At 53.6% G+C, this 15841-nt stretch overlaps 1 protein-coding gene and 2 non-coding genes across 3 annotated transcripts in view; 1 reads left to right on the top strand and 2 right to left on the bottom strand.

The window, feature by feature from the left end:
* LOC127054176 (zinc finger protein 850-like) overlaps positions 1-15841 on the top strand; it is a gene marked incomplete at both ends in the record, with an annotated part of 1166641 nt that overhangs the window by 149835 nt on the left and 1000965 nt on the right. The window lies entirely within an intron of this gene.
* Positions 7618-7690, bottom strand: TRNAF-GAA (transfer RNA phenylalanine (anticodon GAA)). Its single transcript has one exon. It is a non-coding gene; the product is annotated as a tRNA-Phe (tRNA).
* TRNAL-UAA (transfer RNA leucine (anticodon UAA)) lies at positions 8615-8696 on the bottom strand. Its single transcript has one exon. It is a non-coding gene; the product is annotated as a tRNA-Leu (tRNA).

Raw genomic sequence — 15841 nt, 5'->3', positions numbered from 1 at the left:
ACAGAGCTGACTGAGACTCACTGTAGAGTCTTGCTGCAGACCAACAGATCTGAAATCACTGATCACCAGGTCTGAGCATTCGTCCTGCTTTGGGACAGTGTCTCTCATCCAACAAACTGCCCAGTCTGCGCTAGCAGTGAGGCTCCCTCACTAACAGCTGAAATCAGGGAGAGCTGTGTGAAGTGCTGGGACCCAGGGGTGCCTGAACAGGGGCGAACAACACCCCAGGACTTTTCAAAATGGGAGGGCTCTGCCTTGCCACTTTGTAATGACCGTAAGAGTGAGTGAGGGTGGGGAGGGGGCCGAGAGCAGTGAGCGGGAGGAGGGGTCTTGGGGGAAGAGGCAGGGTAGGAGTGGAGGTTAGCAGAAGGGGTGTGGGGAGAGGGCTGCCAGCAGCAAGTAATGGGGGTGGGGGCATGCAGGGGAACTGCTCCCTGTCCCAGCTCACCTCTGCTCTGTCTTCTCCCCTGAGCACGCTGCCCCCGCTCTAATTCTCCTCCCCTCCCAGGCTTGCCGCACTAAACAGCTGATTAGCATCGCAAGTCTGGGAGGCGGGAGAAGTGGAGCGGCACCAGCGTGCTCAGAGGAGAAGGCAGAGGGGAGGTGAGCTGGGTTGGGGAGCTGCTGCAGGGGGGGCTGCCTGGCTCTTTGCCATGGCCCCCGCCCCTGCTCCGCCCCAGCCCTGCCCCCCTGCCCCTCTGCCCCTGCACTCACTGCATGGTCCACTCCTCTGGCTCCCAGCCATGCTGCCGGCGAGTGCTGTGGGGCAGTTCCCCTCTCTCCCCAAACTTGGGAGCCAGGGGAGCAGAGCAGGCTGAGGCCCCAGGTCTGTGTGTGGGGAAGCAGAGGGGGGCTGGTCCCAGGACTCTGTGGGTGACAGGGGGTTGGCTACTTCCTGCAGGAAGTGGACTGACCCGGCCCCAGCCTGCTATTGCACAATCCCCAGCCACGCTGCACAGCATGCCCCAAGAGGGAGTGGGGAGCCAAGCAGATGATCCAGCACGAGGGGGTCATTCTCATTGGTAGCTGTCTCGTGGCAGTGAGTTCAACAGGCCTTGGCACATGCTGTGTGGGGCAGGAGGTCCTTGTATTTGGAGCAGTGGGAGTGAACTGCGTGCAGTTGTGTCTCTGAGCACAACTGTGAATGTTATGGTGTGTGTGGGGGATTATTGTGAGTGTGGCTGGGGGTGTGAATGTTTCTCTCTCTGGGGGTTGGACTAACATGTCCCTCTGGGTGTGTTGTATGTGAGTATTCTTGGGATTGTGTGAGTCCCTTTGTGTGTGTGTGTGTGTGTCACTTGCTGCAGAATACAAAATCCTGCAAAGCCATTTCCTACTGGTTAGCCTAGCAACACACTGATACAGTGTCACAGTTGCACACACACACAGAGCAGGGCTCAGCAGAAGGCAGCAGGGACACACACGTCTCCCCTGGGCCAGCTTGGACAATTATCCATCACTACTCGGCACAGTGCTGGTGCCCCCACACGAGGGTGGGCAGTGACCGGGGAGAGAGGGCAGATGTGCTGGATCTGTAAAAGCAGCAAAGAGTCCTGTGGCACCTTGTAGACCAACAGACATATTGGAGCATGAACTTTCGTGCGTGAATTCCCACTTCGTCGGCTAGATTCAGAAGGAAGCACTTTGGGAAAATCAGTCAAGACCCTTAGCAGAGCTGGGACACAGACCCAGTGACCGCTGCACCACCCTGGGAGGGAAGTGGGGTTTAGTGGTCAGAGCAGGGAGGGGCTGGACACCAGGACCCCTGGGTTCTATCCTTGGCTCTGGAAGTGGAAGGGGTCTAGAGCAGGGGGACTGGGATCCAGGACTCCTGGGTTCCATAGGGGAGACTGTTTTTCCCTGTGCTTCCCTCCCTCGAGAGCCCAGCCCAACCCCCTAGTGGAGACTGAGCAGGAGTCGGGGGAGTTGTTCTCCCACTCTGGAGTTATGATTCAAACTCCTCCCCCAGGGAATGTGACATCACAGAACCTGCCCCCCCCCAACATAGAGAAAACTAGTGGGGTTAGGAGGGTTCTAGCTGCAGACACCCCTTGTCATTGCAAAAAGCCCCCAAACCTACTTGCACCCACAAAACACCCTCTCAGGGTATACACCCCTGCTAGGACAGGACCTCTTGCTCCCACCCCTTTTCTTATCACCACAAGCTGCTCCCAGCCAGGCACCACACCCCATTCACACACCTTTTGTCACTACATAGCTCAGTGGCAATCACTGCCCTGAAGTGACTCCGGTGCAGGCACTCCCCACACGAACTCCCCACACCGGATTCTGTCCACACACAGAGAATTCTCTCTGCCCGGCTCCTTCGGTTCATCTCGCTGCTCCCCGTACTGCCGCCAGACACTGCTCATCTGCATAACCCCGCCCACGGACACGTGACACTTTCTGTCCTGCTGGTTTCAAGGGAGTGAGTTGCCCTTGGGGAGTGAGCAGGTCACAGCACGTCACAGCCCCAGCGCACCTCACAGCCCCAGCCAGGCCGGCTCCAGGCACCAGCTCAGCAAGCAGGTGCTTGGGGCAGGCAATGGGAAGGGTCGGCACGTCGGGCTCTTTGGCAGCAATTCGGCAGCAGGTCACTCGGTCCCTCTCGGAGGGAAGGAGCTGCCACCAAATTGCCACCAAAGAAAAAGGCGGCGCAATGGAGCAGCCGCCGATTGCGATCGTGGGTTGTTCTTTTTTCCCCGCTGCTTGGGGTGGCAAAAACCCAGCCCTGGCCCCAGCACGTCACAAGCCCCAGCACACATCATAGCACGTCACAGCCTGGGGCAGGGAGATATTGGGGGAGGGGATGAGGGGAGAATGGGGGACGGAGAGACCCAGCCTTATAGACCCATAGGGGCAGGGAGATATTGGGGGAGGGGATGAAGGGAGGGAGAGACCCAGCCCCATAGACCCATAGAGGCAGGAGATATTGGGGTCAGGAGGAGAGGAGAGGAGGTTGGCAGAGACCCAGCCTGGAGTGCAGGGAAAATGAGGTGGGGTGGAGGGAGGTGGGGAACAGAAGAGACATGTGTGGAGTGGTGAAATGTTGGTCCAGGGAAACTGAGTCTCTCCCAGGACATGCTGTGCAGGGGGGAGCACAGGGGCAGAGAGAGAGACCCAGCCCCACAGAGCCCAGGAGGGATATTGGGGGCAGGGGAGGAATGGAGGGATGAGAGACCCAGGGCCATAGAACTCCCATGGCTCCCAAGTTGAGGGGGAGGGGAGAACCACCCCACAGCACTTGCTGGCGGCATGGCTGGGAACCAGGGGAGTGGACCAGGCTGGGGCTGGGTCACCCTACTTACCATGCAGTGAGTGCAGGGGCAGGAGGGCGGGACTGGGGCGGAGCAGGGGCAGGGGCCATGGGGAAGAGCCAGGAAGCCCCTCCTGCAGCATCTCCCAGCCCCAGCTCCCCACTGCTCTGCCTTCTCCCCTGAGCACGCCGGCACTGCTCCACTTCTCCTGCCTCCCAGGCTTGCAGTGCCAATCAGCTGTTTAGTGCGACAAGCATAGGAGGGGAGGAGAATTAGAGTGGGGGCAGCGTGCTCAGGGGAGAAAACAGAGCAGAAGTGAGCTGGGACAGGAAGCGGTTCCTCTGCACTCCACCGCCCTTGTTACTTGCTGCGGGAAGCCCTCTCCCCGCACGCCTCCAAGCCCCCTCCCCAGCTTACCTCCTCTCCACTGCCTCATCTGAGTGTGGCTTTTGGTTCCCCCAACCACTTGGCACCCTAGGCAGCTGACTAGTTCGCCTAGTGGTTGCACCGGTCCTGGACACTGCCTATCAGCAGGATTCCTCCTCCTCCTCCTCAGTAAGATTAAATCTCCGCAGCTAGACAGCTGGTGCATCTGCTGCACCACAGTCCCCCATGTCTGAGCCTCCTTGCCAAAGCCCTGCACCCGGCTCCAGAGAATTAAGTGTCACATCTCACTGGGAACTTGACTTCTTGTGCTCAGAGAGTCTCGGCCCCCCTCAGTAGCTGACCTGAGAAACACAGCGTCTGCAAAAGCAGCAAAGAGTCATGTGGCACTTTATAGACTAACAGACATATTGGAGCATGAGCTTTCGTGGGTGAATCCCCACTTCGTTGGATGCATCAGTGTTTGCCTTTTCCAAAGAAGTGCCTGGAGTGCCTTTTTTTATGTGACCCCGTGGCCTAATGGATAAGGCATCTGGTTTCGGATCAGGGGATTGAGAGTTTGAGTCCCTTCGTGGTTGTGCTTGTGCAGCTTTACCTTTGGGCTAAAAGTCCTGCTCCCTTCAGGGCTGAAACCTCTTCTTGGCTGCTCAGGCCAATGCTCTGGCTTCAGCTAGAGCCCTGGGAAGGAGTTGGGGGGAATGGGCATCACAAAGGCTGGGGCAGGAGCCCCAGGTGCTTCCAGTGTAGCCTTTGCCCTTCCTGACTTGCCAAAGAAAATGGGCAGCTGCCCAGGCTAGTGTGTAGAGCAGTTTCCCTCTTCCAAATGTGCGCCAGTCTCTGTGTTTGAGGTGGTTTGCTACATGGAGCCTGGGTGTTTCTCTGCTTCTCGCCAGCTGGATCAAAGCCTCTTGGGGTAAAATTTCTTGCCCCATGGCAAAAGTGAGCACCTTGAGTGGGAATGGTAAGAGACCCCACCAGGGGGGCTGGCCCTGCTTTCCTACCCTCTTCGATAACAGCCACAGAGCATCAGCAGCTGCCTCGCATGCTGGTCTGTGGGTGGCCTTCAGTGGGTGTTTGGCATGGCAGGGAGCAGGCTGGCTGAGTGTTTTTGTGCCTGTCTGAAGGCCACACATAGGCATGGTCCTGCCCTCCTCTTGCCCTGTCCTCGGTTGTTGTGTGGTTTTTAAGCCTTCCCTTGGAGCTGTCAGCTCCAGCCGCCTCTGCTCTAGGTGCCCAGAGGAGGAGAGGTGTGCTGGGCTCCAGCCTGGGAATCCTGGCCCTGGCACTCCTTCCTTTAAATGCCATGTGGGCAAGAGGAAGAGCTGCAGCTACAGGGACCAAAGTTGTGGACATCAGATGAAGCAGCAAGAAACCAAACCATCAGGTCAACCCGCAGGAATCTCTAGCCAGACTGTTAAGTTCTAGGACCCCACCCTATAGCGGCCAGCTGGACCAGAGACCTATCTCCAGTGGGCATCAGTGACCCATGAGGAGGAGAAAAAAACCTTGCTGAAGTTTACCCAGGTAGAAAGTAACTATACACATTGAGCTCCAAGACTTTGCAGCAAACTACAATATCTGCAGGAGGTCCCACTGAGATTTGAACTCAGATTCCATGATTCAAAGTCCTGAGTGCTGCCCATTACACCATGGAACCTGCTCCAACTTTGTTTTCTAGACCCCTGTGTCTCTCGGCTGACTGGTTTGCACTCTGCACTTATTGCTTCCCACCAGCGGCTTCCTCTCGCAGGACTCTCTCTCCTCCTCCAGCGACTGTTGTCCTGCACTATGGGATCCACGGGTCCTGCCCTGAGTCCCCACATCCCCCAGCTTGGTCTCCATTCCCTGCAGGCTGCAAAAATGTCAGGGGAGGACTCCCCTCCCTTCACTGGGTGCTCCCGGTCATATCGGCCAGCTGCACCCTCATCTCATGGAACTCGGGCAGCTGTCACTTGATCCGGTTGTACAGTCACAGGATCACTGGCTCCCCAGCCTGGATGCTCTTGTGGAAATCCCACAGGCAACACTGCAGGACTTGGCACCATTGGTTTCTTTGATATTGTGGTGTTTGCCTGACCGCTGGAACAAAGCTGCCAACTCCTCCCTCATCGACTTCCGTCAATCCCTCTGGTTGCCATAGAACCCTCTGATGCTTTCCTGTTCTGCCAACACCGCCAGGCCTCACCCCCCTGCTCCTTTATCTTGCAAGCTCTGGATGTTCAGCTTCCAATGTCCTCTGCCCTGGGTCAGGGACAGGGACAGCTCCAGTCACCAGCGCAGCAAGTGCATGCCTGGGATGGCAAGTTGCAGGGAACGGTCTGCCGGTCACTGTGAGGGTGGCAGTCAGGCTGCCTTCAGCAGCATGCCTGCAGGAGGTCCTCTGATAATGTGGATGTTGCCTCTCTCCTGATTCCTGAGGAAAGGAACCTTTCCAGGAAAAGGCCATGGATTCTGGGAATCTGCATGTGGCTGGTGGAGAAGCACCAGGAATCATTTGGCTCCTGGCACATAAGGCAATTTAAAACTGGGTGCCCAGACAGGGGCTTGAACCCTGGATCCTCAGATTAAGAGCTTGATGTCCTACCAACTGAGCTAGTTGAGATCATCTTCCTTGTTCACCACAAGAGCGAGCAGATAGGCAAAAGAGAGGCAAAAAATGTCCCCAGAACCCCTCCTCTTTTCTGCACAGCCGCTGACTGTCAGCAGGATTACTCCTCCTCCTCCCTTCTGTGCCTCAGTGTGACTAAATCTCCACACCTAGACAGCCGGTCCATCCGCTGCACCCCAATCCCCCATGCCTGAGCCTCCCTTCCAAAGCCCTGCACCTGGCTCCATAGAATTAAGTCTCACGTATTGCTGGGAACTCGACTTCTTGTGCCCAGAGAGTCTCAGCCCGCCTCAGTAGATGACCTGAGAAACACAGTGTCTGCCTTTTCCAAAGAAGTGCTTGGAGGGTCTTTTCTTATGTTACCATGTGGCCTAACGGATAAGGTGTCTGAGTATGGATCAGAAGATTGAGGGTTTTGAGTCTCTAGGTGGTTGTGTTTCTGCAGTTCTACTATTGTACTGAACATCCTGCTCCCTTCAGGGCTGGAACCTCTTCTTGGCTGCTCAGGTCAATGCTCTGGCTTCAGCTAGAGCCTGGGAAGGAGTTGGGGGTTGGGTGTCACAAAGGCTGCGGCAGGAGCCCCAGGTGCTTCCAGTCTAGCCTTTGCCCTTCCTGACTTACCAAAGAAAGTGGGCGGCAGCCTGGGCTAGCGTGTGCACCTGTCCCTGTGCTGGAGGGTACTTGCTACATAGCGTCTTGGGAGCCTGGGTGTTTCTCTGCTTCTTGCCAGCTTGGGAAAAGCCTCTTGGGGTAAAATCTCCTGGCCCACAGCAAAAGTGAATACCTTGAGTGGGACCAGTCAGAGGCCCCACCATGGGGGCTGGCCCTGGGCCCTGCTTTCCTACTATCTTCTGATGTTGGCTACAGAGCATCAGCAGCCGCTCTGCATGCTGGTGATCTTCAGTGGGTGTTTGGCATGGCAGAGAGCAGCCTGGCTGGGTGTTTTTGTGCCTGTCTGAAGGCCACACCTAGATATGGTCCTGCCCTCAGTTGCTCTGTGGCTTTTAAGCCTTCCCTTGGAGCTGTCAGCACCAGCTGCCCAGAGAAGGAGAGGTGTGTGGGGTCACTTTTACAGATGCCCCTTCCTTGGTACTGCTCTTGCTCAGCTGCACAGAAGAGTTTTCATCCCCAACCCCTGCTTAGCAGCCCTCTGGCACCATTCCTGAGGCTGCCCTGCCTCACTTTCTTCCCACCATGTTGGGAAAGACAGCTCTCATCATTAATGGTCAGATGGGCCAACTAGGGGCAAGTAAGCCCCTTCTGTGTTTTCCTACTGCAGATCCCAAGGTCAGGAACTCACCTTGGGTGGAGGCACTGCTGTGCTCCCAGAGGGCAAGCCATCTCTGCACAAAGCATAATGACAGGGACTGCCAAAGCCCAGGCTTGAATCAGGGACCTTTAGATCTTCAGTCTAACGCTCTCCCAACTGAGCTACTTTGGCAGTTGCCTAACAGTATTTTGGCCTGTTGCTTCTCTATCTGGGATGTTTTTGTCAGCAGTCGCACACAAAAAGGACAGGAAAAGAATGGCTGCTTCACACCCCCACTGGAGGAACCCGGCGCCCTTAGCTGTGGTGAGTAAGAAGTGTCTGTTAGCTGACAGGGCCTGTCCCCCAAGAGCTGGAACAGTAGCTGCCACCTCTCCCTTGGCCCCAGGCTGTGAGAAATGCTCATTGCCTGGCTGCATGGGCGGATGTTGCTCCCGTGCTCTGGAGAGCGTCTGTATAGGTCTTTCAACCCCCCGTCTTCAATGAGACAGTCTGGTAAGGTCTCAAGTGTCCTCTCCGGCCTGGCAGCGGAGAGTCTGTGAAGACATCAACCCCCCTGCCAGCCCCAGAGCCAGCAGCAGCGCCAGACCCCGCCCAGCACCACAGGGGCACTCAATGCTCTTGCTGTGGGGAAATGGCTCCTTAGTGTCCAGCTGCTAGAGTGAGAGTCAGGAGAGAGCAGTGTCTGGCTCACCTTGGGGGAGAGAAGAGACCTGATGAGTGCGGATCTCCCTCAGCCTCCCCCGCAATGCTGGTCAGTTGTATTGTCACTGTGATAGTCAGTGCTTCCCTTCAGGGCCGGCCCTAGAGGGGTCCGGGGCAAATCCCATGGAGTCACTGACTTGGCTCCTTTCACAAACTAGAGAGAGGAGCAGAACCAGGGTTATGGCTGATCTATGAGGCACTAGGTGAGTGGCAGAGGCTACAGGCACTGAGAGTTTGCCTGACACCTCAGGGACACAGGGGGAGGTGGTGTCCCAGGCATCTCTATGAAAGGAGCAGAAGAGGATTTACTTGGGTGGGGAGAGACTTGAGAGTGTCTCAGGGGGTTGTATACAGGGAATTGCTCGGATAAGATACTGGCTAAAACACAGACCTCGCTGTGAGCAGGATTTGAACCTGCGCAGAAAAACCCTATTGGATTTTAACTCCAACACCTTAACCACTCAGCCATCACAGCTGAAGTGTAAAAGTGCCCCAATGCCAGAGAAACAGGTAAAGAATCACAATGACCAGGTGTGAAGTCATCTGAACTACAGAATTCCCACTGCAAACTGGCTCCCAAAGCACAGGGGGGATTTGGGTTTGTTCTCTTTGCTTAGCCATGTGCAGTCGCACAGAGAGCGTATTTAAAAGTCTCCCCTCCCACAGAGCGGGAATAGGAAATTATTCTCAACTTGAAGCCTGATGCGAATGAGGCTGTCCGGACCACAGGGCTAGGGACTGACCTTTGCTATAGAAACCAGTGACACACGGAACCAGGCTAAGGAAAATGTTTCCTGGAGTCAATAACTGGATTAGCAGCAGTATTGTGCAGAGAAATGTCTCACAAGAGGAGACAGAACATTGGTGGTTTGGTAGCAGAAGTCACAGCTACAGCAGGGGAGGTCTAGCTTTGGTTTCTGGCCAACAGAGGAAGGAGGTTTTATTATCTCCAAATTTCAGTAGAAAAATTCAGACCCAAACTGTGTGTGGTGGGAGTTTCTCTGGTTTCGTTTGTTTTTCTCATTTGAAATGTCCTTGATCATTTTTCTGGGAAAAACTATTTGGACAGGCAAAGGAAGAGTTAGAACAATTACAATCTCCATGGGAGTAAAGAGGGTCTCTCAGCACCGGGGGAGGGGTGGAGATTTTCATGGAAGGGAGTTGAGGAGATAAATGAGAGGCTTTTGCTCCAGCAAAGGGAGCGCTTGGGAGTTTCATTTTTACCAAGTGAATCCCCCCCCACACACACACACTGCTTCCCTGCTGCTGCTACACCCAGCTCAAATCTCACTGACACCCCCAGCATATGATCTACAGCTTTCTCCTGACAAAGCCCTTATCTATCAGAGACAAAATCCCCTCATCTGCCCCTTCTCTCAGCTCAGCCCTCTGCCCCCAGAGCCCAGGACAACCCTGACCTAGCCATGCCGGGGAGTTGGGCTTAATCTTCAAGGTCCGAGCGCAAAATCTTCAGCCGGGGATGTTTCGCTCCCTTCCCACCTCGGCCAAGCGGCAAGGGGAAATGGATGAGACACGCCGGCTGGAAGACATCTCTCTCCCACTTCTCTATAGCCTTCTGTGACGTTATTAATATGAACTGGGACAGTAGGGATCATTGTTGCCACCACTGTTATATATGTGCACAAATATTGTGCAAAGGTTGTCGTGTGAGGTGTCTATGACAAGGTTATGATTTGCTGGTTATAATTTTGCTGGCTGTGCGTTCCATTTTTGTATTTGAAGTTATGAATATGGGCTATGTACTTGTATCTCAAATGTATTTGATTCCAAGTAGCCTCAGTATCATCAGCCCCCAAGTCCTTCAGGAGTCCATAGCAAAGAGACCCCCTCCACCCACAATCCTGGACTCCTTGGGAGGTGCCTCCCACACTCCCCCCCCAACCAATGGGGCATCAAGGAATAAAGTGGCAGCATCCGGTGTCAGTGGGGTTCAGTGGCTCAGGCCAGACACCTGAGCTGGGGACCCACCCCCATAGCACTGCTCGAGGGCCTGGGCCCGGAGTGTTCACAGCCCCTTCCTTACCCCTCCGAGCCTAGCCGGGCTCCTCACCTGGAATAAAGCAGAAGCGTCTGTCGGCCTCGCTGCCTGTCCAAGTTCCAGGTGCTGCTGTTGTCCCACAGGAAGCGGGCCGAGCTGCTGGGCTGGGAGAGGGATCCTCCACCTCCTGCCCTGGGAAGGCTCGAAGGTCCCCACTGACCGCGCAGGGCGATGCCTCCTGCTGGAAATCGGGGCTGGGCTCCTGGGGCTGCTGCTGCCCACACAACAAGCCCCAGAACCACCCTGCCCGGTTCTGCACCAGGGCTGGGTCCTGCTTGCCCAGCTGCATCCTGGCCCAGCTCCATTTTGGCCTTGACGGTGACTCTCCCACCTCGGTGCCTGCCACCGGGAGGCAGGTTTCCTCTTCCAGAAGGCTGGGCACTTCTACCTCCTGGCCCGGCCGCGAGCTTCCTTCCCCGCCATTGGGGACGGTTGGGCCTCTCGGCTCCTGGGGAAGATGGCAGCTGCTTCCCACAGGCTCTGGGGCCGCCCTGCAGAGCCTTCTTTCCTGAACATCCTCAGGAGCCTGGCCATCCTGGAACCGAGCAGGGAGCAGATGTGAGTCTGGGGTCAAGGCAAGCCCTCTCACTAACCAGCTTGTTTGGTCTCTCCCCATCCCTGCCCCAGCCAGAGCAGCTCCTCCTCCCCCCACGGGGAGCAGGGAGTGCAAGTTACACACACTGGCAGGAGTTCATTGCATGATCTGCTCCCCCTCAACCTTCCCCCTCGTCATCCCTGGGGACTGCAAGAACCGGGGAGTCTTGTCCTTTTCGAGCACTGGGGTCAGTCACAAAGACCACTGGTCACTTTGGACAAGCAGCTCCTCCTGCCAGCCCAGGACACACTCACACTTCCTCCCACCCATTCCCCACCCAGGCTAGAGAAGGAACAGAACTCAGGAGTCCAGACTTCTCCTGGGAAACCATTCCCCACTTCAAAGTCCCTAGACATAGCAAGGCCAGGGCCCCTTCGTTTCCATTGATTTCCATGCTCAGCAGCTCCCCGGGTCCGGCCCAGCTCAGAGACTCTCAGCCTGGGGAACAGTCTCCCACAAGGGAAGGGCTGGGAGCCCCATTGCTGGGACCTTGCCAAACACGCTGGAGACGGCTCTGGAGAAAGCCCCTCCCCAGTCTGAGAGTGAGGGGCTTCTGGGGGGTTTGCAAAATAATGTCCTTTGGGAGAGATTCTCTCCCCCTCTTTCTGCCTCTCCCAGACAGACAGGGGATGCCACCATGGAGCCCTAATGCCACTCACTTGCTCTGGTGATGAAGCGATGGATGGGGGATGTTCAATGTCATCCCTCGCCTTTCCTCACTCCCAAGCCCAAGACAGGCTGGAGAGGAGGGTGGTGACCTGAGGAGTTACCCTGCCCAGCCAGCAGGCAGGGTGATGACACTGGGCGATCAGCTGCTGTGAAACAAGAGTCTGTCTTATGCCAGGGAAAGGAGAAAATTGGCACAGCAGCAGGGGCTGCAGAACATCACCCTAGTGCAGGGGTGACAGCGCCTCCGGGATCCTGAAATCCCAGCACTTTACACACCTTCCTGGAGCCTCCCCAACCCCCCCTGGGCTGCCAGAATGCAACCCCAACCCTACTGATGAGAAACAAACCTGGGGAGGGGAGAGCTACTGACTTCAGGCTCACACCAAGTGTCAGAAGTATAGATGGGACCCAGCAGTCCTTCTTTCAGGCCCTTTGCTAACCACTGCTGCACACTCCCTCCACAGCTGGCAATTACAAGCAGGCCCTCATGGCCGCTCCCCTGCCTCATGAGAGGGAGTGTGCTCCGCTGGAGACACTTTGGACCAGGGGACTGGGAGTCAGGACTCCTGAGTTCCATTGATGGATTTCATTCTTTCCCGCTATTGAAAAGTGCTGGGATCTCCCAGACAAAGCTGCTCTGACAGTGCTAATCAGCATCTGATCATTCAAGGAAGGAGCGCACTGCCCAGGAGGAGGAGTGTTTGGCTCTGGGGTTTCACTTCATCCCAGTCTAGAGAGACGGGCCCAGCCATGGAGTTTGGCTCAAGAAGACCAATTCTCCAGTTTGTTAAGGGCATTTGAATTCCAGTCCTGTGATCCAAAGTGCTTGGTGTCATTTGCAAATTTTAGAAGCATGCTCTCCACTCCATTTTTCCAAATCAGTAATGAAAATATTGTATAGTACCAGACCCCGGACTGATCCTGCCAACACCCAACAGGTACATCCTCTCTGTTGGACAGTCAGATATGGAGAAGAGGCTCTTGGAGTCTGGGCTTTCAACAAGCTCTGCACCCACATCACACTGTTTGCATCTAGACCACATTTCCCTGGTTTGCTTGTGAGACTGTCCTACGGGACTGTGTCAAAAGCCTTAGTAACACCAAGCTACATCCCATCTACTGTCTACCCCCTTCACTAGGCCCGGAACCCTGCCGAAGAAGGAAAGAGGATGGTTTGGAATGATTTTGTTCTTGACAAATCATGCTCACTAGTCCAAGAACCAAACTATCCTGTTGGTGCTGCTGACAAACTGATAGTTAGGAATGTACTCCGTATCTCTCCAGCTATGGAAGTGAGGCGAGCTAGTAAGTCTCAGAGTTCTCTTTGTTCCCTTTAAAGATTAGGTCCTGTTTTGTTGAAGGGTGGGAAGAATGTTCTTCTTCAGGGATCTCAGACGAGAACTGGAGCACAACACCTGGTTCTAAAGGCCACAAAAACAGAGGCAGGAACCTCTTCTCTCCTCCTGGCAAAGAACCCCAGGTACCTGAGAGATAGGGACACACATCCATGAATGGGCTTTAAAAAGGCAGTGGTTAAAAAGTTTTGCCCCAACCATTTCTTGTTTCCACAGACTAGACATTTTAGCAAATCTCAGAATTCCTTGGTGCTAAACACCGGGAAACTCCCCTTTCTCCTTCACAGAGGGTTTGAACGCCCTTATATACCCAGGCTAAGGACTGCCCAGAGTTCGAGAACTGCCCTGTTCCCATTGGACAGATGGGGAGCGAGCCTGAGGTCCAGAGAAGGGAGGTGTGACCTACCCAAGGGCCTACACAGCAAGGCGGTGGCAGAGCCAGAAAGAGAAGCCACGGTCCTGACTCCTGTTCTAACAACCAGGAAACCTCCATTCCCCAGAGGCAGGGATAGAGCTCTAGGAATTGAGATGGTGGAGAAATTTAATTGAAACCATTTCTATCAGAAAATTCCATTCAGACTAAACCACTTTCTTCTCAAAATCAAAATAAATGGATGAAAGTTCTTTGCAAAAATATTTTGTTGCAAAACAAAAGCATCTCCTGTTTGTCAGAGTGTGTTAAATTGCCTCATTGCACACAAAGAGGAGACACTTTAGATTACAAACATGAGATAAGATGCTTCACTCTGAGCTAAGTAGTTGCTGCTCTTAACAATTTCAAAATAAAAAAAATACAAATAAAAGAGACTATTTCAGCTAGTCTATTATGTCATAATTTGCTCTGAGCAAAGGTAATAGGACACCTCATATTGTGCACTATCCCCTAGTGACACTCTCCAATGGATCCCCATCCTCCACCCACCGAGAGGTAGGTAGAAGCGGATCGTTATTTCCGTACTTGAAAGAGGAGAAGCTAAGGCTGAGAAAAGAGAATTGACTTGTCTTAGGTCACACAGCCAGCCAGTGGCAGAGTTGGGAATAGGACCCAAGAGCCCTGATTTTCAACTAACCATCAGATCTTGAATTTCAAACATTGACTGACTTTAGTAGTAAGTGTTCTCAAATGAGCTGGGAGACCAACACTGCACAGTATTATTCAGCAAGTATTGTAGGAGAACTGCAATGTTAGAGAGAATCATGAACTATTCAGGAGACTATTAATGCACTGAAGCAGCAGAATCATCACAACATATAAAGGTTCCTGACTCTATTTCCTTGGTCTTCAAAGAGAGCAACAAGGACCTGAGTTCCTCCCTGTCAATAACCCTGCTCAGCCAATCAGGGTAGAGAATGGAACAGGAGGCCGATGGTTTTCACCAGAGAGCCCAAAGGATGGCCCAAGTCACCAGTGGGGATTAACTGCCCGAGCACTATTTTCAGCTCCACATTTCTGGGTGGACCTCCCACAGTGTGTGCTGCCGAGCCACTCCCGCAACACACAACACACACACACACCGGTGTTGGGAGGGAACAGAGTGAAAGGACAAAAGAAGAAAGAGACAAAGAGAAAGGAGGGAGGGAGGATGGAGGACAAGGTGAAAAAAAAGGACAAACCCTAATGTCCCCAGTGATTTGACTAAAGGACAAAGATCCCAGGTGCAGAATAAAATTCCTGCATCTTAAACGTGTATTTTCCATGCCTAGATTTCAACTATCAATAGAGAGATCAGACGAACAGGTTTCAAACAAGGAGGCTCTTACCTTCTAAACAGGGACATCTGTTTTCTAGTAAATCATAACAAGAAAGGAAGGGAGAAAACTCAAAAGAGGTTCCTCCTGGCGCTCACGGCATGAACCTGAATACCCTCTCAGTCCTCAAAAAAGCCGATCTGGAGAAGGAGATTTGCTGAAGCAAAGCCGCAGATGGTCTCTGAGGTACTTCCCCGGGCCTTCGCCCCTGTCCTCACGTGCTGATGTTGCGATCTTTTCTGTGAGGTCACCACATTCCTCACCACACAGCTTGACACACAATAGTGTGATGGCTGCAAAAGGCATTTGTGATGTCCACTGCACCACACCTCCCCTTGCTGTGATAATGTCCTGACCCCTGGCAGGCACTTTGGAGTGTTTGAGCTACTCCCTGTGGATCACCCCACTCAAGGAGCATTCGTTCTAGGAAGCAAGCCGGCTAGACAGTACATAAATCAGACGCTTCTCCCAGCACTACACTTCAGTTTTCAGAATTAGTCAAACTTTATGTGCCAGAAGAGAACCATTAGGAGCATCTAATCTGACCCCTGTCATAGCGCAGACCGCTCATGTATCGAACAATAGCTACTTTTGGGGCAAACACATTCCACAAAGGCATCTAGTTTTCATTAAATGACAATCAGAAGATGGCAAATCCACCACTTCCTTGGTAGCTTGTTCTGTGGTGAATCTCTCGCTGTTGCAGATTTGTGTCTTATTTGTAATATGAATTTGTCTCTTTTCACCTTCCGCCATGGGGTCTTGTTATGACTTTCTGTGTAGACTAAAGAGCCCTTTCATATACCCAATCTTTTCTCTCCATTAAGGCCCTTCAACACTTCAATGAAGTCCCTTTCAATCTCTTTTGATAAGCTAAAAAGGTGATCTCTTTAATTAGCTCACTAGAAGGGCATTTTTTCCCAGCCCTCAGAAAAATTTGTTGGCTCTTTGCGCATCAGAATCCTGAACCCCAACTGGATGTTGTTCTGTTCTTCTGCACAAATAGCCTCCTGGGGAGAAGAGGGATCTGCAAATGCACATCCTATGATAAATTTATTTTAATGATGAAAAACATAAACTAGACACTACGAGGATTGGGAATGATTTCAGTGATGGACAGCTTCGCTAGGTTTTTATGCAGCTGGACAGTGAAAGGTGACTGTTTAAATTCATATCAAGCCCCCCATATAGGG

Source organism: Gopherus flavomarginatus, chromosome 6 (assembly GCF_025201925.1).
Source record: "Gopherus flavomarginatus isolate rGopFla2 chromosome 6, rGopFla2.mat.asm, whole genome shotgun sequence".
NCBI lineage: Eukaryota > Metazoa > Chordata > Testudines > Testudinidae > Gopherus > Gopherus flavomarginatus.
The sequence above is the reverse complement of the archived record's forward strand: the minus strand, read 5'-3'. Positions and strand labels throughout refer to the sequence as shown.